The 25449-nt window shown below is 34.5% G+C and overlaps 1 pseudogene; it reads left to right on the top strand.

The window, feature by feature from the left end:
* The first annotated feature begins 12188 nt into the window (after window positions 1–12188).
* LOC145604025 (SKP1-like protein 1A pseudogene) lies at window positions 12189–15120 on the top strand (annotated as a pseudogene).
* The last annotated feature ends 10329 nt before the right edge of the window (window positions 15121–25449 follow it).

The raw sequence follows: 25449 nt of genomic DNA, 5'->3' as shown, positions 1-25449 counted from the left end.
GACTTATCAAATCTCTCCTTGGATGAAAATTGGCATAAAGCACAACTCATGGAACATCTTGAAATGGAGTCACATCCAAAGCCTCTAGAAGAAAGTTGGTTTGTGAGTCTTACAACTAATCCAAACGAGATAGATCATCTAACTCGTTCTGGGCGAGTTTACCAAGCACCACCAAATGGATCCTCAACCACACAAAATTTTACTCAAGGTCAAGTGCAAAATCCAATACCACCTCCAAGTGAGGAAAAAGATCCATTGGTCAAACAGCTTCGCCAATCCGAGGCAAATGTTAGCATTTGGGAACTCCTAAGTACTTCTAAAGAACATAAGAATTCTCTTATGAATGCTCTAACAGCTTTGTCTGTAAGCACAGACACAACCCCTTAGGATCTTGTTAGCTTGCTTACTAGCGAGAAATCAGACAAATCAATCATTTTCACTAATGATGATATGCCTTCAAAAGACACTACCCACAACAATGCATTATACCTAACTGTGGGGTGCAAGGGATACAATATCCCTCAAACTTTGGTAGACATTGGGTTAGCTGTAAATGTATGCCCATTGCGAACTAAAAAAATACTTAGGCCTTTATTCAGAAAAAGATTTTCAATCAACAATACAAAGCATCAGGGTCTATGACAACTCGAGAAGATCGGTGTGTGGAACTGCTAAGCTACCAATTACCACAAGCCCAATTCAAAAGATGGTTGAATTCCATGTTATGGACATTAAACCTACATTAAACCTTCTACTTGGACGTCCTTGGATACATGAGCTTGGTGCAATACTATCCTCACTTCATCAAGTGATTAGGTTGAACTATCAAGGGCTTCCTATGACTATACATGCTTCTCCACTTAAAATAGCTATAAACGATCAATCACTTTTGGATATAAACCATGACAATGATGAAGAGGACATGTGGCCTTGAATTTTGTTTTTGGTTCTCCTTTAAAAATTCCCTTAACTTTTCTTTAATGTTCTTTTGTTTGCTCACTTTATTCACCTTTTTCAAACTTTTTCAAAGAATTGAAGTATTATTTTCAATATGTTTGGTTTGTTCATGAAAAATAATTCTTACTAATATGGAGAGCTGATCTATTATCACAAAATAATTTAATAGCCTTTTGATGATGTACACTAAAACACAATAAAAGACCCTTACACTTTAATTCACAAGTGATAGCAGCCATAAAACGCTATTCCGCCTTTGTCAAAGAACGAGAAACAATGTTTTAAATCTTAGTCTTCCATGAAATAGGAGAATGACCATAACACGAATCATCAAGTCAAAGATATACGTGTAACAAGACATGCATGCGACCCAACTAACCTTCTCTCAAAAGAATTCGCTATCCAGGATTACCTTTTAAATATCCCATGAGCCTTAAGGCCACTTCATAGTGTTTTGTTCAAAGTTACTGCATGAACTAAGATAAGACATGACATAAAGAAGCAAGATTCGGTCGAGTGATAGCGAGATAAATCAGCCTACCAATAAGCCTTCGAAAGGCTTCAGGATCAGAAAGTGCATAACGCACTACTATCCAAACCTAGCTTGTGGTTTTAATCAATAGGAAATCCAATATTTCAATTCTTTAAACTTTTGATTGAATGCAAGTATGCAGCTCATTGTATTGATACAATCACAAGTATAGGTTATTAATATCCATGATTTTTACAAACAAATTTGATGCATAAAGTGCTTGTAATTACTAATTTTTAAGAGGGGGATGAACTGGAAAGAAAGAGAAAATAGCCATACCCAATTGCTATTATTACTGATATAAAATGGTAAAAGAAAAGCATTACAAACACTAAAAAGTTCATAGAAAACAAAATTCAAAGAAAAGTTCCAAAATTGTCATGTGAGAAAAAGATTCCTTGAAAAGCTACGGATAAGTTATTCTTTTTAGAAATCGAACATACTTGGGTTGCTCTTGTAAAGTATGGCCAATTACCAGTAAACATTGCCAAATTCGGTTGAATTTTCTCTGAATCTAACTTTTTTTCCTCTACTAGTAGAAAAGGGTAGAGGAGAAACATTTTAGTATCCTTTGACTATCCTTGTATATTGTGAATTGCATAGCATACTCATATTACAATCTTATGAACGATAAATGGTGTATAGAACTTTTATTTTCAGAGGTAGTCAAGGGACCCTCTTAATTGTTTGTTAGGGGTAGCTTATTAAGTTGCTGAGAATCTTTGATATGGCTGTTATACTTTCATGATAGGGGAGTGTATTCCTTTTACTACCAGCTTGTGAAAGAGCCAAATTCACAATCCTCCCCTATAATGAGAACTAGGAACCAATTTCAACCACAGATTAAAACAAATTGGACGGTTGTGATTAAATCTGCAAGTTAAATTCATTGAACCACTAAAACAAAACTTTCGTTTCTCTCTCCTCTTTCTCACTGATAATATATTTGTTGTCCTCAAGCAATTTTCAGGTTTACTCTCCTCAATTATCTGCTCAAAAGTCAGGAATTTGATACAATCTACACTATTCTTCAACAATATTCTTAATTTGTTGCAAAATTTCTTAATTATAGAGGTAAGCATTGTAAATTTGGTGTAAATTGATTTTTAGGGTTTATTCTTTTTGTACGATAATCGGATCACATATAGTATATACTATGAATTTAGAGCATATATTTACAAATTTGATAACAATTGGCTATGTTCAGATTCATTAGGATTATGTATCCTATCGATTCTGATAATTTTTGCTCAAAATTTTGACAAATTCACTTCTATTCAATTCTTGAAAATTTAGTATTTCTATTTCACTAATTTATTCTTAAATTTGATCAAAATTTAAGCAAAATAAAGTGAATGCGCACTAACTGTTTGACAAATTGCCCCTATGAACCTTATTATTTTATCAATTACAAAAGTAGATAGATAATAATTAAAAGTAAATCAATTATATGTTAAGTAAATCAAAAGACTAAATTGCTTATTTAAACTTGTCGAGATAATTTTGTGCTAACTTTTGTGATAGTTTGTGAGTTTGAGTACAAATTTAAGTGAATAATTGAGTGACATTGTGAATGAATGTTAAATTAATTTTTTGGCCTAGTTTTTTATGTTTAACTTTGTATTTGTACTGATTAGTCGCTTCTTGCTTCTTCTGGTGTGTTGGACTTGGTTTTTTATTTGACTAATTGTATGATTTATGCAGGTAGTTGGAATTATGTAATGGGGGGTGGAATCCTATGTTGGGTTGAGTGAGAATTATACAAGTGGGAAATTTTTGTACATCATTCATATTACATTTCGTAATTTATTAGGTGTAATGATGGAGAGCCTCTCCCTCCTGATGATCAAAAATATGTCATTGACAATGTGCCGAACTAGTATCCTGATAAAGCGGCTAAAATTAGGGTTGAAGTTGATTGTAGTATGGTATGCATACGTAGCTCTTGCTATTGAATCCTTTTCTATTTTTTTTATGAAATCTAAATAACTTCTAAAATCTTTTCATGTTGCTATATGCACGTTAAAAAGCATAGCAACTTTCAAGAAAGTCGCTGCTTTTATGTTGTTTTAATAGATGGGCATAATGTGGACTTCTCATACATTAAGTGTTTAAAGACTTATGCTAGAGGAAAGTACCTTTTAGCTTCCTAGTCCTTCACATCCAAGTATTTTAGAAGGCTTTGTTCTGGAGGAACCTGCTAGTCCTTCACCTGCTAGCCAAAAGTAGATTGAAATTAGTTAAAAGTAAATAAGATAATTCTAAAAGTATAATGAAATTAGTTAAAGTAAATAAGATATTTCAAAAAGCAGAGTGAAATGAGATCCACCTTCTCTGCTTCCAGTTTAGGTTCAGTTGTAAGAAATTGTGGTGCTCTCAGGTTAATCTCACTTCTTTGATGTCCTCATCAGCTTGCTGCATCTCAAAATCTCTTTAATTTGTTGCAGTTGTCCAAGAGCTCTAGTTTCTATCAAATTCTCTTTTGTGGGAAATGTGTTTTATGGCCTCGTGTACATTGATTATGATGACAAATGTAATTGCTTCTTTTGTCCTATTGTATTCTTGTGTTTCTGATTTTCATAAATTTCAACATTATTATTTGGAAATTTTGTTTTTTACCACCTCACAAAAACACGAAAATCTCTTTTACCACCTCCCAAAAAAAAGTACTACTTTACCACCTCATAAAAAACACGAATATAGGTTTACCACCACTTAACTGATTCCATTTAAGAATCCGTTAAGTGGGCCCATAAAGCCACGTGTCGTGTCATTATTGGCCAAAAAAAGAAAAAAATTAAAAAAAAAGGAAAAAAAATAAAAAAAATAAAAAAACCCTAAAACTACCCAGCCACCACCACAACGCCACCACCACGCCACCACCCAACCCACGACTGCCCCCCGAACCTACCACCGGCGGCGCGGCTCCACCCCCTCCCTCAACCAACCCACCTAAACGCCCCCTTCCCTCTCCCGCAACCGCAATCGACCCAAAAACCACCAATCCACAACCTTCAATGACCACGAATCCCCCCAAAACAACCACGATTCCGGCCACAAATGGCCGAAATCGGCTGGTTAAGGCCACTCAGCCTTAAAACCGGCCGATTTCGGCCATTTGTGTCCGAAATCGTGACCGTATTAGGGAAGGAGGGTTTTGGGTTTGGTGGTTTTTGGGGGTGTTACGGTTGCGGGAAAGGGAGGGGGAGGGTTTAGGTGGGTTGGGGCTGGTGGTGCGACGCGGGTGGTGGTTTCGGGGAGTGCTGTGGTGAGTTGGGGGGAAGGCGGCGGTGGCGCGGGGGTGGCGCTGTGGTGGTGGCTGGAGTGGTTTTAGGTTTTTTTTTTTTTTTTTTTTTTTTTTTTTTTTTTTTTTTTTGGAGCAAATAAAATGCTAACACGTGTTACCGTGGGCCACACTTAACGGAATTTTTGGATGGAAACCGTTAAGTGGTGGTAAAACCTATATTCGTGTTTTTTATGTGGTGGTACAGTAATACTTTTTTTTTTTGGGAGGTGGTCAAATAGATTTTCGTGTTTTGTGAGGTGGTTAAAAACAAAATTTCCTTATTATTTACATCTGATCAAACCTATACTTCATTAAAATACATATGTTTGTGCCCTTATGACCCAATAAAACTTGTTGATAAGATAGTGTCTTTAATTTACAAAGACAGTGTTATTTCTAACACTTATGTTAATAAGCCTGAAATTATGATGATGGTTGTACGAATTGTAAACTTGACTTGATTTGTGTTGCTCCTAGTACTCCTAACTCTTCATTTGATGAAAGATGTTTGATTCATCCTGATTCTAATGTTAGTTATTGTGAAGATAAAGTGAAGCCAAATGAACTATGGGTGGGGATATATAAATCTTATGTCTCTAAATTAAAAGTAAATAAAAAAATAATATAAAGTTGATAAAACAATCTATAAGGTCAACCTATTAGATCAAATGGTAGAGCACTATGCATCCTACATAGAGGTGTAGGTTCAACTTTTACAAAGGTTATCTCTATAAGTAACTACAAAATACTTTAAAGTTATTCAAAATACCTAAAAAGTAAATCAAATCGTTCAAAAGTAAGTAGAAAAACAAGAAAAGTAAATGAATATATCGTGATATCGTGGCGGTGAGCAGGAATAGCTAGCAGAGGAGAGAGACTGGATAGAAGATCATAAAGGAGGTAAGGAGTAAAAGGGTCATGTATGTTTGAAGAGAGAGAATTTAGAATGACGTATATTGGGTTAGAATTTGAAATTCATAAAACATAACTTCGCATATTCTTAGGTGCACACTCCACTGCAGCTAGAAATAGGTGTAACAATAGCACAATATCAACATTAGCTTTCAGAAAATGAACATAGGCATAAAAATATGAACATTAATTTTTCAGATTGTGAATACAGGCAAAAAAATGTATGATTTTTCGATTTCTTATGTGGTGACTTTGTGATTAACTTTGATTGATTAGGTTATACTACCTCCTTTAACATTTAGTTGTAACTTTGGGGTATTATTTGGAGACATAAAATATTCCAAAGTTGAAACTAAATGTTAAAAGAGGTAGTATATGGTTTTCTTAATTCTAATGATTTAAATTTTATCTGATTTTATGCATTTTTTTTATCAACGAATATAATCATGCAAAATATGAACATATGCATAGTTTCCCTTAAATGTGAACATTAGCTTTTGAGAAAGTGAACATAGGCATAAAAAATATGAAGTTATGCATTTTAGAAAGTGAACATAACATTTCAAAATATGAACGTAAACATTGGTTTTTTTAAAGTGAATATAAGCATTTAAAAGGTGAACATATACGTAAAAAAAATATGAACATAAACATTTAAGAAAGACAACAAATGCATAAACAAATTTAATTAATATTTCATGGACAACACATCTTTACATAATAAATATTTGAAATTATATATGAACATACAAAATATTATTATGAATATCATACATTTAATTATGAACATAAACATTTGAAGAAATAAAAAATAACATGATTTTGAAACATATTATAAGTATTAAATGTTCATTTTTCTACGTGTTCATTTATTATTATTATATGTTCGTATTTTAATGTTCATATTTTTTTTACTAAATGTTCATTTTGTAGAGCGTAGTGTTGATTTTAACGGATCGCGGATATGTTGTCTGGGTTAATAATCTGGGCCGCGCGTTTTGGACCTTCCCTTGTTGTACCTATCTTTGGTACATAAGGATGCACCTAAGACTAATTGACATAACTGATTTCTGTAATGGCTTGGAATTGGGCCAAATACAATTCCAAAATTTTGAAGTATCCAAACAAGATAATTGGCTCAATTCTGGAATTTGAAATGAAATCATGCAATCCAAACAGGCCATAAACAAAATTGAAAATAAAATTAAAATAAAATTCTATACATTAAATAATCGCAAGAAAGATTAACAAGAATCGCAAAAAAATACTCAGCAAAAATAACAAAATTAGCAAATTGCTAGAACTTAAAATAACTAAAACCCTAATTTCAGACTCGAAATCACAAAAAATCAAACAATTGTAAAAAAAATCAATTAACCACAATCAAATAACTTACTTTTCCAGTATACTTATCTAGCCTAAAACCATAGCAAGTCAATCGAATAATCAAAACCGCATAATTAGATTTTCGCAATCAAAATCGCAAAAACATATATCAAAATTGAGATAATTCAAAATTAAACCGATATTTAAGTACCTTAACATAATATCGCCTGAAATTGAAGAGCTAAAGTTAAGAAATTAAAAAGCGAAGAAATGGAAGAGCGAGAAAAAACCGCCTCTTAGAGAACTTGGAGGAAGAGAGAGAAATTCTAAAGAAGACTGAGAAAAAACATGAAGCGTGTGCGCGAATTAGAACGAAGGTCATTCAACTTTCAAAATTACGAAAATGCCCTTAAACAAGATCATGTGATATATGTGTGTGTGTGTATATATATATATATATATATATGTATATACACATATATATATATATATATATACACACACATATACATATATATATACACACATATACATATATAGAAAGGAACAAGGGGGCCAGAGGCACCGATCGAAAATGAATTGGTTATCCATAAAGAGAAAGAAAGCTTTCGCTCGGTATAATTCGTGCATTCGCGTACAAACCAGTGCAGACGAAGTAAGGGATTTATGGATTAGTCACGAGCCACAATTTGGTTACGGTTGCGACGGGAAGAAGTGGCATTTGGAAGTGCAGCCTCATCGTGTCATATTAGAGGAGAAGGAATTTGTCCAATAGTAACAAAGGGTGCTCGTGGATGCTTAGGAAGATCCTGAATTATAGAAGTGTGGTTGTTCAACTTCACACACCAAGGGTTGAACTAAACTCCGGGTCTATCGCACTCGCCTTTCCCAAAGGCAAGTGCCATCACGAGAGTCGCCCGCGAAAGTAGAGCTTGGCTTAGTTCTAAATCCGCCGGGACTCCCGCAGGGGAGCCAGACCAGCCGCCCCAAAGTGCGGCCCCGAGAGGGCATCCTTTCCTTCTTTGTTGGGTTGGTTCACGCGCGCGCAGAGAGGCGGGCGCTCAACCAAAAGGTTGGGGGTAATAAGAAGAATCTTAAAATAAGAAGAATGAGAAAAAGTCTTGATTATGCACATTTACTACAAAATTTATGAACGTTTACACATTTAATTCAAAATTTATGCATATGCTTTTTTTTCTTTTAATCTTTGTCTTCACTGCAAGTCTGCAACATACTCTCTCTCTCCCCCTAATAGAACTTATTCGAAGTTCAAACTATTGATTTCTTTTAACAAATATATTTTTGATTTAAGAGATGAGAGTAATTGTGGTTAGAGTAATTTGAAAATCCAATAATATTTAGTATTTTCGCGCTTTGTAAACCATATGAGTTCAATGGCCGTATGCAATCTCGAATTCGTGATAACATTAAACATTCCAAGATTACCATTCACGATGTAGCACAATGTCCTAACCTAGTAGATTGGAACTTTCTTATAACTTGGCAATGATGGATTATGGAAATCATCATCAATCAATTGATCAGAGTTTAAAATAAACATACCTTCCTTATCTTTAAGAATATATAGCATTATACCCATTTAATTAAAATAATATGCATCTTTAATTGCACATTTTTATAAGTAAATATGCACGAACAAATCAATTTTAAAATTTGCACAATTTTTACAGAAATATTGCACGTTTAATTTAGATATTATACATATTTAATCAACTCTATTTTCTTTAATACCTGCTATGTTCATGATACATTTATTGTAAGTATTCATGAAAAACTTATGAAATTTTTGAGAAAAAGGGTAGGAAAAGAGATGAATAAGGAGGAGAGAGAAGGAGAGAAATGGGGTGGATACAAAGATGGGGAAAATTAACTTTTAGAGAAAGAAATAAAAGGGGTAGATTGTTGAACATGGAGAGAAAGAAAGGAAGAAAACGGGAGGAGAAAAAGAAATCTGGAAATTGGTTTTTTTCATTATTAACAATTATGCCATTAATGAAAAATGTTATTAGAGCCATTGGATTAGTTTATTTGAACGTATGAGATTCATTCTCCTCCTTCTCATATATATATATATATATATATATATATATATATATATATATATATATATATATATATATATATATATATATATATATATATATATATATATATATACGTATACGTATATATATGTATATATATATATGTATATATGTATATATATATATGTATATATATATATATATACGTATATATATATAGGTATACATATATGTATAGGTATACATATATATGTATACAAAGTGAAAAGATCAAACACATGTAATAATTTCAAAAGTTATATATCTACTTAATAAGAAAGGTGAAAGGAATGGTGTCCTTTGAACAAGTGTATTATTCCGATAGAGAGTTCAGAGTTATTAGAAAGCTAATTATTCAGTATGGTCAAGGTAATTATTCAGGTTGAACCCTTCGGGTCACACCTAAGCAACTAACGATACGAAATGACCAATTAATGTGTCGCTGGAGTAATATAAATTTAGACTTCGGAAATCGAGCTAGAAGCGTTGACACCGAGCATTGTAAGTTGAGCAAATCGAGTGCTATGGGCCAATGGTGCTAGCATGCGCACTGCAATAAGGCAATGATGCTAGGTGCGCATGGCTAGCTAGCTGCTAACACATAGCTAGCAATGCTAGCAACACCAGCTGCACGCAAGCAACAGTATCCCGCGTGGGTGCGTGGCTTGGTGCGAGGCCAGCACTGCTGGCTCGCCATGCTAGCATCGCCTAGCACCTAGCAGCTAGCGATATGCTAGCGTGGTAGCACCAGGCGGCCATGCCTTGGCCAGTAGCAAGTAAGCTCGCATGGGCAGCAGCCCATCCGCATCATAGCTTGCACGGGCCAATTAGCAATCCATTCGTATCATATATAGCTCGCACATGCAGCAGCCTAGCCTAGGACATAACTTGTAAGAACAGCCGGTTTGGGGATACTTTGGGAGGATGGCATGGTCCCCTCCCCTTGTGGTCCTTATCTAACATCTCCTCCTATGATTGCCACTTGTTGATTAATTAGTTGTTGGTTTTTTTCTTTTATTTTTGATTTAAAAATAAAATGATAAAATTGATTTTACCAACTCTCCTACATAATTGATGGGAGAAAGGATTTCTCACTTGAGTTTCCATACAAATATCCCCCTTGGGAATTGGAGAAACTCACTTGAGTAAGTGCTCAAAAAGGCATCTCCACTTGAGAGAAAACCATTAAGCTCATTAATTACTTGGGTAGTTGTTTTGATCCGACTTGGCTAACTTCCAAGTAAGAGACCGGTCGGATCGAGTTGTGGGTGGACACTGTCGAAGTTTGTTGTGCTTGTGAGGGTTTGCTTTGACCCACAAATTTACAGGTTTAACGGGTTTGGGTTATATCTGGTAATGAGTCAAAAAGCATTATTCAAGACCTAGGAAAATGGGTTGGGTTGTGGATAGGGTCAAAAATTGACAGGTCTAACTAAACCGGTTAATTATGGCGGTAACTCGATAAGACTCGAATCGACACGAAGATATGAAAAGAAAAACCTGAACCATGGCGTACCGATGGAACCATCGCAGAATGCTAAATCTATCGCGGCGCAATGGAGCTAGCGTTCTTTGCTACAGGCCTAATTTATGCGCCATTATAGGAACGTCTATCTAATTTGTTTTCATTAATTCTTTCAATGGTTTAAGCCTATGGACTTCTAGGTAGAGGGCATTTAGAATTTATAGGTTCAAATTAATTAACCAATTGGTTAAGAAAGTCCTTTTTAGTCCTTGGTTAGTTCAGGACATTATTTACAAGAAACAAGTCAACATAAAGAGTTAGTTTCGGATTACAAATTTCGGATTACAAATGGATTACACTTTATTCAAATACACACATTAATTCAAATTTCGGATTACAAATGGATTACACTTTAGAACAACATGAAATTAAAAAAAAACTACAAAAGCTTTATTCTTTGAGTTTTCATACCTTGGACGCGTGTTAATACGTCATTTTCACTAACACTATTGTAATATACATATGAGGTTACATTTGAAACCATTGAAAAAGATCACTAACTGCAAGATACATATGAAGTTATTGAAAAATATGTTATTACATAAGGCAAAACCTCTCACATGCCAATGCAGTTAACTACCCTCACAGGAAAATCCCCTACATTAACTAAGTCGAGTGCATTAGCGTAATATTGAGGCATCGCAAATGTTGTCTCTTAGGCTTGTTGGCTTTGTAAACCTTTATTGGAGGTACATTGTCCTCTTCGAAAAGCTACTATTATTCACTGTGATCATATCAGCGCTATCTATTTAATTATCTACCAACCCGATTCAATACCAACGCACCAAACACGTGGAGATGGATATATATTTTGTTCAAGAAAAGGTTGTTATGGGTCACGTTCGGGTTCTACATGTTCCTTCTAGATATCTGTTTGCAGACATCTTCACTAAAGGCCTTCTTTGAGACTTGTTTTTAGACTTCAGATCCAATCTTAGTGTACGTCCTCCTTTCGCTACGACTGCGGGAGTGTGATAGATATTATAGTAAGATAATATATGTCGTAGATTTAGGATATATTTTGTATATATTTTGTATCTTTATCTTACTAGCTAGGTTTCACCACGTGATAGGACTAGTCTTTTACAACATTATATATAATGATCAAGGAACATGCATACTCAAATCCATGGAGTTTTTTCTTGAAATCCAACAACATGAGCGAGCACTTAATGTTTGTTTTTGTTAGAGTTTTTATTCTTTATGACAACTTGAGTAATTGAGGAATTTTAGAATAATCATGAATAATATAGTTTCGTCAAAAATATAAAATTGTATCAAATTTATTGGGTCACGCTTGAGCTATTACGTGAAATAAAAAATAACTTTCTATATCATATACACTAAAATAAAATCATATAGGATAGCTAGATATATAGGATAGGATAGAATTTGCTGGAAAAAATACGATAGCCTGCTGTAAGATATTTCTAGAATCCCCAATAACATCTATAAAAACAACCCTAGTAGTCTTCCAAAGTCTCATCAGTCAACATATTCTCAAAATAAGTAATACTTTTGTAAAATATTACTCTCCACTTTTCCTTCCAAAAAAACTCCAATTCAATGGCATCATCCTCCTCTTCTCCATCTTCTTCCAAGAAGGTTGTCCTTAAGTCTTCCGATCATGAGTTTTTCTCAATCGACGAAAACTCAGCAAGGCTTTCTCAAACCCTCAAGCACATAATCGAGGACCTCGCAATCGGCGACAACAACAATTTCATTCCAGTGCCTAATGTCGACGCTAAAATTCTTGCTAAGGTTATCAAGTACTGCGACAAGCACGTTGTTGCCGATAGCCCTAAATTCAAGACCATTTAAGATGATATCAAGCAATGGGATATGGACTTTCTCAAAGTTGACCAAGAGACCCTCATTGAGCTCATTCATGTGAGTTTTCTTTTGCTCTTTGATTTTATCTATATTTTTTTATTTAATTTGATTTAATTTGTTATTGATTTTCTTGAATTCTTTTGTTTGTTTATCTTTATTTTGATGATTAATAATATCGAAATTTATTTTTCTTAAACGTATTAATTGTTTGTTAGGGACTTAAGGTTAGCATTATAATTAATTATTATATTAATTATGGCTTGTGGTCAATGTGCGTTTTAAATCTGTAGTGTTTAAAGTATTAAAGTATGAATTAATAAATTAGGCTAAGATTATGATTATTTATTTTATTAGTCCTTAGCATTAATGTGTTTTTTAATTTTTGATGCATTATAAATTTTTATTCTTGATTGTTTTTTATTAACTTTTTCCTTGTTTCTTCGGTATCTTAATTACTTTTTTAAAGTTTTTTTTTATTTTTTTATTTTTTTAAATGATAGCAATGTCTTTCTAAATTTTATAGTGTTAAATTGTTTTGCAGAAACGCTTTTCTTGATTTCATATTTTATGTTCTTATTCCATTATTAGTGAAATATTAGTTTACATTCCAATGGTTGATAAGATAGATGACGAAAGGGTAATAATTAAAACTACCAAATTTTGGTTTTAATTAATTTTTTCATATGTATTATTTTATTTTTAAAAAATATCTCATTAATTGATTAACCATCTCATTAATATAGAAAAACCACGCTCTTTATTGAAATATTTATTGCTAGAGATACTGAATTATTGTATTCATTAAATGTTAACATATCCTATGATGTGAGAGTATCAATATATTAATTATTAAATATATTTATACAATTGATAATAATCTTAGTTAATAAGGTACCACTATGGTTTCTCTACTCTTAAAATCTGAATTAGTGAGTACCCCGGGTGTTGCCTCGGGTTGCTACTGCTAGGGGTATACATAAACAAGACAGGACCTGAAAATCAATCTAAATCGGGCCGCTGAAACCGGACATGACCCGAACGTATAGATTTAGGTCCGATCTCGGTCCTTAGAATTCAAAAATTTCGGTTCTAGTCTAGGTTTGGTCTAAACTGTGGGTTTCAAGTCCAGACCTAAAAACCGGTGTAGATGTTTTTTCTGTAAAATAAAAATTTTATCCTAAAATTTCAATCGTAATTCTCAATCTCCACCTCTCTCTCCCATAGTCTCATTACTCTCATTCTGACCTTCTCTCTCCTCACCAAGTCACTACTGACCAACTGACCACCACGAAGACTCCGATGAACTGCGGGTCCACAGTAAGCCAGCAACCTCGCGCGACATTAGAGACCACGACCACCAGATCGCTCAACTCTAGCGACCGCAGCCACCAGAACGAGCTACTCTAGTGACCGTAGCCACCCAATCGCACACCGTTTGTCCTCTTACTCCAGCGACCACAGCCACTCAATCACACATCGACTCCACGGACTGCAGCCACCCAACCACCCGATCTACCTTGACCTTCCTATGCGACCACCTACTTTGAAGGTGGTAGATCTGGTGGTTGCGGTTCTTCTGTACATTGTAGTGCGACTAGTATTTTTGGTGTTTGGGAATTGGGAATGTAAATTTATGTAGTTTTTGTGATTGATAATTTCAGATTTTACTTAATTATGCAACAGGTAACATGTCCATAAATAGGTCCAATAGGTTTTTTTTTACAACAAAAATTACAAAGTAGGTCTGTTCAGGTCTAAACCCAGACCAAACATGATTGTTCAGGTCCAACCCAGAACCAAACCTGTTGAATCAGGTCCGGTCTCCGGTCCTCAAAATTCGATGATTCAAGTCTCGGTCCTTACAAGTCCGGTCCAGGTTCGGTCCGGTTTTGGACTGGTGTACAACCCTAGCTACTAATGTAGAAGTGCAACCGATAAATTCTTTTAAAGGCTTTATAAAATTATAATCGTCATTATCAAATAAAAATTGAGGGTTTTTTTAGTACGTACACTTTATTTTAATTGAACCTTGTGGTTTGCAATTAAATAATTTTTTTTTTAATATATTAATAACATACTTGATAATTGGCTTGGTAAAATGATTATTCTTATGATAAGGGGTTGAGCGTTCGATTCTCCTTATCCTTCAATAATGTTAGTTGTTTGGGTGAAGATGACGTAGCTCAAGAAAAAAGGAACTACGTGGCACATTGACGTTCTTAGAAACGCCTTTTAAAATATAGTATAGATTTTGGAAATAGATGTCGATTTATAGATATAATAGCTACGAGTAAGAGATAAATCAATAGATAATACCGTAAAAGTTATGATATACAGAGTAATTGATACTCGTCAAAAGTTAACCCTCACATAAACCCTAAAATTTGATGGTGAAAAATTATACTTCCAACTTCATTAGAATTTTTTATTTATAATTATTAATTGCATTAGTTAATGTGTTAAAGTAAATAATATTTGGCAGGCTGCAAACTACTTGGATATAAAGGGTTTACTAGACTTGACTTGCCAAGCCATTGCTGATATCATCAAGACCAAAACTCCTGAAGAGGTAAGGAAGATCTTCAACATCGTCAATGATTTCACACCGGAAGAAGAAGCCGAACTTCGAAGGAAAAATGAATGGGCCTTTCATGATTTGGAGTAGGCTAATATTCAAACAACAATTGCGAAGAAAATGAAAGAATGAAATATGATTATATGATGTTGTTAATTACTCCATACAATTTTAGATATTGAACTATTCTTAATGAGTTTAAGAAGGATATGATTTGATGTATTTCTGAATAATTGACATTTGTCTTGCATGTTTTTTTTTTTTTTTTTTTTTTTTTTTTTTTTTGTCCGTTAATTTTTTTATTCATATTTAATTTTATTATGTTAGCTCACTAATGTTTTACAAACAATATTATTTTCCTTTCCTGAATGTGATAGCAGCCATAAAACGTTATTTCGTCTTTATCAAAGAACGAGAAACAATGTTTTAAACCCTAGTCTTCCATGAAATGAGAGAATGACCAGAACATGAGTCATCAAGTTAAAGATTTACGTGCAACGGGACATGCGACCCAACTAACCATCTTTCAAAAGAATTCCCTGTCCGAGAGTATCTATTGAATATCGCATGAGCCTTAAGGCCACTTCACAGTGTTTTGTTCAGGGTTACTGCATGAACTAAAATAAGACATGACAGAAAGAAGCAAGATTTGGTTGAGTGATCGCGAGGTAAATCAACCTACCAATAAGCCTTCGATAGGCTTCAGGATCAAAGAGTGCATAACGCGCTACTATCCAAGCGTAGCTTGTAGTTTTAATCAATAAGAAATCCAATAGGTTTGTACCTAATAAGCTAATCTTATAAATGATATCAAATGTATGAGATTTGTTAGCTTGAACATTCAACACATTATCATGAACAAAAGAGGAAATAGAATTGGAAACATTTGTTCTAGGTTCAACTATGGTATCATGTGACACATCATGGTAAATATTGCCAACATTTGAAGAATTAACACATTGCACATAAAAAATAGAAGCTCGCTTACCCTTATTATAGACTTCCCAAGCAAACCAAACATAAAATCCTCAAACATCTTCAATAGAAAATGCTCTAAATCTACCATTCCCTCAACTATATCCCTACTTTGCTCATTCAATCCAAGATAACAAATCTCACAAGCCTCCCAAAGACTACAACGATTATAGTAAAGAAATCCCTTAAGTCTATTGAAATATTCGCAAAAAGGCTCATCATCATATTGAGAAAAAGATAGACATGCCATTTTTATACAAAGCAAACAAAAACAAATAAAAGAAAAGTTTAAACAATGACCTAGACTCAAGCAATCAAAGCCACTCAAACATAGACACCGTTCCCCGGCAACGGCGCCACTTTGACGAAGGGGTGAACTAGGTCGTTGGACCAATCCTCCCTAAGTCAAACAAAATTTATAAACACTTAACTAATCTAAATACAAGTATAGAGGTAAGTCAAGGGTCGAACCCAAAGGAAGAATGTCTAAGTGCTTTCACCTATGTGCCTAAGCTCGGTCGAAGTCTAAGGATAAAAGGCAACACTAACAACTACTTAAACGAAGAAACCGAACAAATAAAGTGCTATGGATTAGGATTCACATATAATAGCAATGAACATAGCAAATTGGGATAGGAAGCTGACTAAGTCAAGTGATGCGAGGGAAAACCAATTATGCAACCAAAAGAGCATATCAAGCTATTCTCCTAGAGGTCTAACTAGCGTCAACTACGATAAAATCTAGCTAGGAAACATCACAAGACACCTCAATCGTGTTAATGCAAGCCACAAATCAATGGTCCGTATCAATGTGAACCTACAATGCAATCTAGTGTGAATAACTAGGGTGATCAAGCCTAAATCAAACACAAACATGCACATAATCAATCAACCAATTTAATCACATCATCAACTCCATCAATTATCCCCAATTTACATCAATCCATCACATCATATAAGCTTAACCCTACCCCTAGCCAAACAACTACTCTAACAACATCATCAAATCAACAGACAACTAAAGAAATCAAGAATCAACAAAATATGAAGAACATTTACACTAATCAAAGATCAGATATTAATAACAAACCAAACAAACATGAATATTAAACAAAACAATAAATGAGATAGAGTTTAGAAATGCTCATTGATAATAGAGAAGATCTCCAATACAATTCTCACCATTGAATCTTCAATCTCTCAATCACCATTGAAATTCCTCACTTTCTCTCTCTAAAATGTACTTCTAATACTAACCCTAAAACTAGAGAGAGAAGCTCTCAACTAAGCTAAAATTATGAATGAAATCTTATTCTAAAACTTGCCCCAAAAATCGGGTTTACATAGATATATATATAGAGGCGCGAAATTACCAAAAAGTGAGCATAAAATACCCACGAAGGCGCGCCCGGGCAGCAGGGGAGGTGCGCTCGCGCACGTAAGTGGTGTGCTCGCCAGCAGGCCACGCCACCCCTAGGTGCGCCCGCGCCTCCTTGCTGTGCGCCTGCACCTAGCATGGTTTCACCAATTTTCTCGCGGCTTCGTGCGTTCGCTAGGGTCGCACGACTATGATGATGATGAACACTAGGAGTGGCAGTAGCTAAAGCTTTAGATTAGTGGGTACACCACTTCTTAATGGTAGCACGGCATGCGAGCGCAAGAGCCAAGACTTGGAACTTCAAAGAAGCCACATTTACTAAAAAAACTGTTGCACTTATTCTGCTCCATCAAAGTAGGTTGATTTATATCACCTAATACTCATTCCAATCATCTCCCTTGATTAGCATAAATTAAGAGGTTAATTTGGATAGTGCATTGCATAATAATAATCAATTGCGATATTGAAATTAAATTACAACTCGATTGCAGAACAAAAAGCACATGTTTAAGAGTTATTTTGGGCGACAAACGAATTGAGCCATCTTTTGTGGCCATGATTGATTTTCCATTTCGAAGCCCAACTAGAAAATTAAAAATGAGATGTCATGAGTGTCAAGCAACCAAGAAATATCACAAGTAATCAACATGTTTGGAGGCCCGGGCCACTTGTGTCTACAATCTACATTTTATTGTCAAACTTACCATTTAAAGATCGTCGAGAATTTTTGTGTAACCAATTAAAACGACATAAGTTGCACATATATTTTACCTTTAAATTATATATATAGATATATATTTATAGATATAATAACTACTTTTGATATTTGAATATCTAGATGTATAGATATGATGACTACTTCCGATTTGACATGTAAATTGCAGATAAATTTATAGATATAATAACTACTTTTGAATAATAAATCACTTGCATATTAATAAGGAGTATAACGTAAAAAGGAATGGAGTAATTCCTTAAATGTTAGAAGCTTAGGCTAAATTCCTAACCACCAACAATCTAGCTATGAAAATATGAAAATGGCAAAAGCTGCTCAACCTCTAACTTTAGGGAGTCCATATCATACTAATCTTGAGGGATGACTTGCAGCATGGCCACCCTAATGGCCTTCTGATCAGCGAATATAAGCGACTGGCCAGGTAGCCTCATTTCCATTTCATTGGAAAAATAAGTACCAATCATAAAGGAAGTTAGAATTATTGAAATCAAAAGTATAAGTACTAAACATGCTGATGTGTGTCATAAATGGCACACATTTGACGAGCATTTAGGTCATTTCTATTCTCTTTTCATTGCTTTCTTGCTTAATAAGTTCTTAGTTTTATGCTTTGTTGCTTAGTTTTACCTTTCTTCTCTTATTTTGTAGCTTTTGTGCTTTTCGTTGGTTTTCTAGCCTTTTCTTCTTTATTTGCTCTATTTTCGTGGTTGTAGGTATTGGAAGAGGTTCGGGTCGTGATTTTGGTGATCCACTATGGTGGAAGAAGCTTTAGGATCAAGTTCATGGAGTTTGGGAAGCTCAAGATGCAAAGAAGTGGAAGTTCCAAGTCTTGGCTCTTCTCTTGTGCTCCTTTCAAAGGAAGTGTGTGCCCTCAATATTAAGCCTTAGCTACTGCCTACCTTGTCCTCCATCACCATCATAAATCATGTGTGCACCCCTTGAGCTTGAAGAGTTGAAGATTCGAAGAAACCCAGCTGAGTGCAGCCGCACGCGCAGAATGTGCGGGCGCACACGAAGGGTGTGTGGCCGCACACCATGGTTGTGCGGGCGCACATCCCCTGTTGTGTGGCCGCACCATCGTGGGTCTTTTCCGATCGGATTTTGACGATTTTCTCTCTCTTCTTATACCTATTTGAACCCAATTTTTGTAAGAAGTTTTCATAATAGAATTAGATCATATTCTTAGCTTAGTTGAGAGCTTCTCTCTCTAGATTTAGGGGTTAGTTTTAGGAGTAGATTTTAGAGAGAGAAAGTGAAGAATTTCAATGGTGATTGAGAGATTGAAGATCCAATGGTGACAATTGTATTAGAGATCTACTCTATTATCAATGAGCATTTGTAAACTCTATCTCATTTATTGTTTTGTTTAGTATTCATGTTTAGATTGTTGATTTTGATTGGATTTTGATGATTTGATGATTGATGTTTGATTAGAGTAATTGTTCTTCTTTGATTGTTGATTCTTGATTGTTGATTACTTTAGTTGTTTGTTGAATTGATGATGTTTCTAGAGTAGTTGTAGATTGGGGATTTTGATGGAGTTGATGATGTGATTAAATTGGTTAATTGATTATGTGCATGTGTGTGTTTGATTTAGGCTTGATCACCCTAGTTATTCACACTAGATTGCATTGTAAGTTCACATTGATACGGACCATTGATTTGTGGCTTGCATTTACACGATTGAGGTGTCTTGTGATGTTTCCTAGCTAGAGTTTATCGTAGTTGACGCTAGTTAGACCTCTAGGAGAATAGCTTGATATGCTCTTTTGGTTGCATAATTGATCTTCCCTCACATTGCTTGACTTAGTCAACTTCCGAAACCAATTTGCATTGTTCGTTGCTATTATAAGTGAATCCGAATCCCTAGCATTTTATTTGTTTGGTTTCTTTGTCTTAGTAGTTGTTAGTGTCCTCTTTTACCCTTAGTCTTCGACCTAGCTTAGGCACATAATTGAAAGCACTTAGACATTACCGTTCCTTTGGGTTCGACCCTTGACTTACCTCTATACTTGTATTTAGGTTTGTTGAGTGTTTATAAATTTTGTTTGGCTTAGGAGGATTAGTCCAACGACCTAGTTTTCCCCACGTCACATGCAAGTACCATATGTACCTGCCGGAAAAGATGGTACACAAAACCCACCAAAAACAGCGGGGTGTGGCTCATCCCTAGTCTCTTGGGGCTGACCCTACTACAAGATTGTAGACACCTACTTTTGGCCTCCTGTCCCGACAGGAAGTGTGATGATGTTATAAAAATCGGTTCTTCATGCTTGATCAAAGTTGAAGTGTTCATGGACTAGGAAATGCATTATGAAGTAAATTAAAACACATATTTGAGACCAATGCAAGTAATCCTAGAGCCTTCTCTGATTACTATTTAGGCCTAAAACGTTCTCATACATGTTTAAAATTGATTAATAACAGACCCTAATGCGTCAAATGTAATGATTTGATCCAATGAAAATTATATTGTTAAAAACCGAGAAAATGACATTAACCAACAATAAAAATTTCTGTGCAAGAACTATACAGATGGATTGCCCTTTCAAAGATCTTTTCAACGGTATATTATAAGCCCAATTCTGAGCTAACAGAAGTTATCATCAAATTACTAAACTGGGCCCTAAAACCGATACGCTTGCAATCAAACGACCTATATTTGATCCATAACAGATTTTAAACTAATTTAAAAGAAATTGGAAAGTAGACATTTAGAGATTTCCAATTATATATCATTTTCCTTTATCTTACTTTGTAATCAAAAGTTATGGAGGTTATGGAACGCGTTTTCATATAAGGCAAACCGCACCGAGCACAACTCCGTGAGCTGGCGCGCACAAGTCATTAAGATGTGCGCGGCACTCAACGCCCGAGAGTTGCTAGCACCAACTGACACCACGGCTCTGAAACCCTAAACCTTGATTCCTATGCCAGAAAAATCAGAATTCTAAACCCTAGCATTCTTAAAGCCCTAATCCCTCAAGTTCTCTTACTATCATACTATTTTTCTCCTTTCTTCCTAAATACTCTTCAACCCTAATCCGTCCATTGAAGCCTTAGAAGTACAAAGAAGAAAGAATGTCAATAAACCATTAGACGGAGATTTAGCATAAAAGAAGAACTGTTAGTTTCCCGAGCACTTAGAAAAATCACTTTTCTTTTATTGTTTAAACAACTTTAATTGATTAATTAGTGTTGTTTGATAACTTTAAACAAACTTTTAATTAATTAATTTCACATAGTATTCTTGCTTTAAATAAAGACTGGAATCGAAAATTTATTGATTGTATTATCACCTAAGTCAAGGCGAATCTTGTTTACTTTTGTTATTTCACGAATTTGATTAGAAAGGTGAAATGACATTCGTTTCAATGTAGCACTTATGTGATCAATGCTTGTAAATATAATCAACAAACTTAGTTTTAAGTATCACGTTGCATTTTTGTTTGGTGATGAAATTGTGAAAAAGTAAGAGCTACTAAAGGCTGAACTAGGGCTAGAATAGCGATTACTCCCTAAAAGAAACGTTATTTTAGTACCCTCGCTGCCAAACTCATTTCTGGTATACATAGATCAATTTGGGCATGGCTAAATTATGATTCATGATAAATATCCCTTGAACCCTACTTTGGAGAAAGACATGAATGAGGTTTATGAGTTTTCCTAAAACTCATTAGCGATTCCTTATTAGTTTCTTACAAATAGCGTAATGATTGGATCAAATCTAATTCAAGCTCCCTCAAAAAGACAGGAATACAAATCCTAAAACAAAAAAATAAGACAGGAATACAAATCCTAAAACAAAGAAATCATAAAGATTGATAATTTTAATTGAATTTCTATATTGATTTATAATTGCAAAAAGGAGGAAGAACTACCTGAGTACCTGCTCAAAGGAGATAGAATTTCAACTGATAAATTTTGATAATGGGTTTTTTTAAAGGAATTTTTGACTTTTACCACCAAGAAAAATCAAAAAAATTATTTTTACCACCAAAACTTCTAAAACTTTTATTTTACCACCAAATAAATAATTAAAAGTTGTTTTTTACCACCTGTCGTCAAAAACCTAATGGAATTTTAATTAAATTCTTCGATTTTCGTGTCAAACACAGGCTCCTTAGGGGTTTTGGGGGACACTTTGGCCCTACGGGTCCAATTTGAGGTAAGAAATAACAAAAAATGATCGGAAATGCCTGGTTTTGCGAGTTTAAAAAACCCTCGATTTGCGTGAACACGCAAAACGAGGCATTTCTGATCATTTTTTGTCAATTTTGACCTCAAATTGGACCCGTAGAACCAAAGTGCCCCCCTAAACCTATGAAAAACATATTTTGCGCACGAAATCCGAAGGAATTTTTTTTAAATCGTTAGATTTAACGATTTTCTTGACGTTTGGTGGTAAAAAACAATTTTTAGAAATTTTTTTGGAGGTAAAATAAAAGTTTTAGAAGTTACGGTGGTAAAAAACAATTTTTTGTTTTTTTTTTTGTGGTAAAAGTCAAAATTTCCTTTTTTGTAATTGTTTTTTATATCCAAGTTCATGTTAGAATGATTGTTCTAATGTAAGTATTTGAGGATAATAGGGTGGTGGTGTTGCAGATACTGGTGACTAGTGGAGTTGAAGAAAGTGGGGGTGGTAGTGGCTTGTTTTGTAAAAGTGCCAAGTAGAAGGGTGAGCGGGTAGGGGCCGTAGGGCCTAGGGGTCTTTAAGTATTTTGTCATTCCTTCACACCCTTTTCTAAATATGCGGGCCAATATGAAACATGTTAAAGAATAAAAAAACAGAGGAAGTAGTTATAGATAAAGAAAAAAGAGAATTTTTTAAATTTATTTTTATTTTTATTTTTATTTTTTTAATTTTTTTAGGATCCACCAAGACATTGACACAAAAATTTGTTTTAGTGTCCACCAAGACATTGACAGTTGACAGACTCGGCAAGGGATAACTCATGGGGTTACTCGATCAGGGGTTATTCGGTCATGAGTAACTAGGGTAACCCCTGATCGAGTAAACTTGGGTACCCTGACAAATTGAGTAACCCTTGACCGAGTAACGCGAGCAACGAACGCCGGCCACATAGAAAATTCCCCCTTAGTAATCAATATTTTGTCTTATCCTGTTTTACTTGTTTTATCTATGGGAATTGGCTATAATAAAATCGCCTACAATAAATCTTGATTAGTAAAATTTGTCATACCAATAATCCACTACCATATATATTAACCAATCATAATTATTTTAATCTTCAAACACCCAATTAGATTAATTACTTACATATTATGATTATTCACCCTAGAATATTATTAGCAATAAATTCTGACAAGGGGAAAAATAGGTCGTTAACTACTCTTCCCTAAGACAAACAAAATTTATAATCACATAACAAACCTAAATATAAGTATAGAGGTAAGTCAAGGGTCGAACCACTAGGAACGGTTATGTTCAAGTGCTCTTAATTATGCGCCTAAGCTAGGTCAAAGTCGAAGGTGAAGAGGTAACACTAACAACTTCCAAAACAAAAAAAAAATCAAACAAATAAAACACTAGGGAATGAGGATCAACAAGTAATCATGACAATTGCAACAACTTGGGAAGAACATGCCAATCAATAGTTGTGAAAACTAATGATAAGATTTTTAAATTGGAACCAAAGAGCTATCTCCTAATCGTTAAGCTAGTGGTCTCTACGAATAAAAAAACAGGAGAATCACAATCCAAACCTATCCACAATTGTAATTCCTAAATCAATGGTCCGTATCATTAGAAATCACAATGCAATCTAGCATAATTCTCAAGGCCTAATCAAATTACACACATGCGAACCTACAATAATAACTTTAATCTTAACAATCAATCAACACAATTCCCAAATTAACCACATTTAATCAATCATACAAATTTCACCCAATCCCTAGTAAAGAAACTACTCAAGAATCATCATCTAATCAACAAACAGCTACAGAAATCAAGAATCAACAAAATATGAAGAACATATACACTAATCAAGAATCAAACATCAAAATCAAGTAAAACAAACATGAAATTAACTAAAGCAATAAAGAGGAAAGAAAGTTAGAAAACATCATTTAATAGATGAGAAGAGAATCCACAAATTGCTTCTTCAAACTCTCAAATCTCTATTAAAATCCAAGCTTTCTCTCTCTAAACCTACTCCTAAACTAACCCTAAACTAGAGAGTGAAACTCTTAACTAAGCTAAGAATATGATCAAAATTATTTCTAAAACTTCTTGCAAAAATAGTATATAAAAAAGGTATTTATAGGTTTCCAAAAATAAAAGAAGAAAGAAACCGGCACCCAAGGAGGAGCGACCGCGCTGGCAGAGCTGCGCGCCCGCGCGTGTGGCCTGCGCGCTAGCGCTCTACCGGGTTTCTTTGATTCTTCAAATCTTCGTAGCTTCTTGCGCTCGCTAAGTAGATGTCGTATGTGCTCACAAGGTCTTCTTGATAGTCACTAAACATGGAAGATTGAAATGGACTTGACGGTGGGTTTAACACCGCGTCTTCATGAGAGTGCAGCTTGAGAGCGCAAGAGCTAGAACTTGGAGCATCCACCTTCTTGCATCTTGAGCTTTCCCAATGCTATAAGCTTGTTCCAAATGCTTCTTACACCTTACTAAACCACTAATATCAAGACCCAAACCTCGTACAATACATACAACCACAAAAAAGAGAGCAAATATAGGAGAAAACACTAGAAAAACCATTAAAATACAAAATAAGAGAGAAAAGGTAAAATAAAGAGAAAATGCATAAAACTAAGCATTTATTTAGAAAGAAAGCTATGAAAAGACGGTAAACACAACCTATAAGCATTTATTAAGGATTCGATAGCCCAGTTATCTTTGTATCTTGATAGCTGTAGGATACTAAAATGTTGGGATTTTGTAATACAAATTAAGAGAACATCTCTTTAGTGAGGAAGTGGTGGTGCTTTCACATTTCATGAGTTAATAGGTATAAGGTTCCGTGTAGTCATTCAAGCGCTTGGAAGTTACTTTCACATTATTTATTATTCATTTCTCTATTGGTAATATTCAAGGGTGTAAAGGAGAATGCATTGTTTTTGGGGGATCCATGAATGATTCCTTAAAAAGCTACATATAAGTAATAGTTTTTAGAAATCGAACATACTTGGGTCACTCTTGTAAATTATGGCCAATACCAGTAAACCTTGCTAAATTAGGTTGAATTTTCTCCAAATCTAACTTTTCTTCTTCTACTAGACTACAAGTAGAAAAGGGTAGAGGAGCAACATTTTAGTATCCTTTGACTGTCCTTGTATATTGTGAATTGCATGACAT

This window comes from Chenopodium album, chromosome 22 (genome assembly GCF_948465745.1).
Source record: "Chenopodium album chromosome 22, dcCheAlbu1.1, whole genome shotgun sequence".
In the NCBI taxonomy this organism is placed as follows: Eukaryota; Viridiplantae; Streptophyta; class Magnoliopsida; order Caryophyllales; family Amaranthaceae; genus Chenopodium; species Chenopodium album.
Note: the sequence above shows the minus strand (reverse complement) of the source record. Positions and strands in the feature narration are given on the sequence as shown.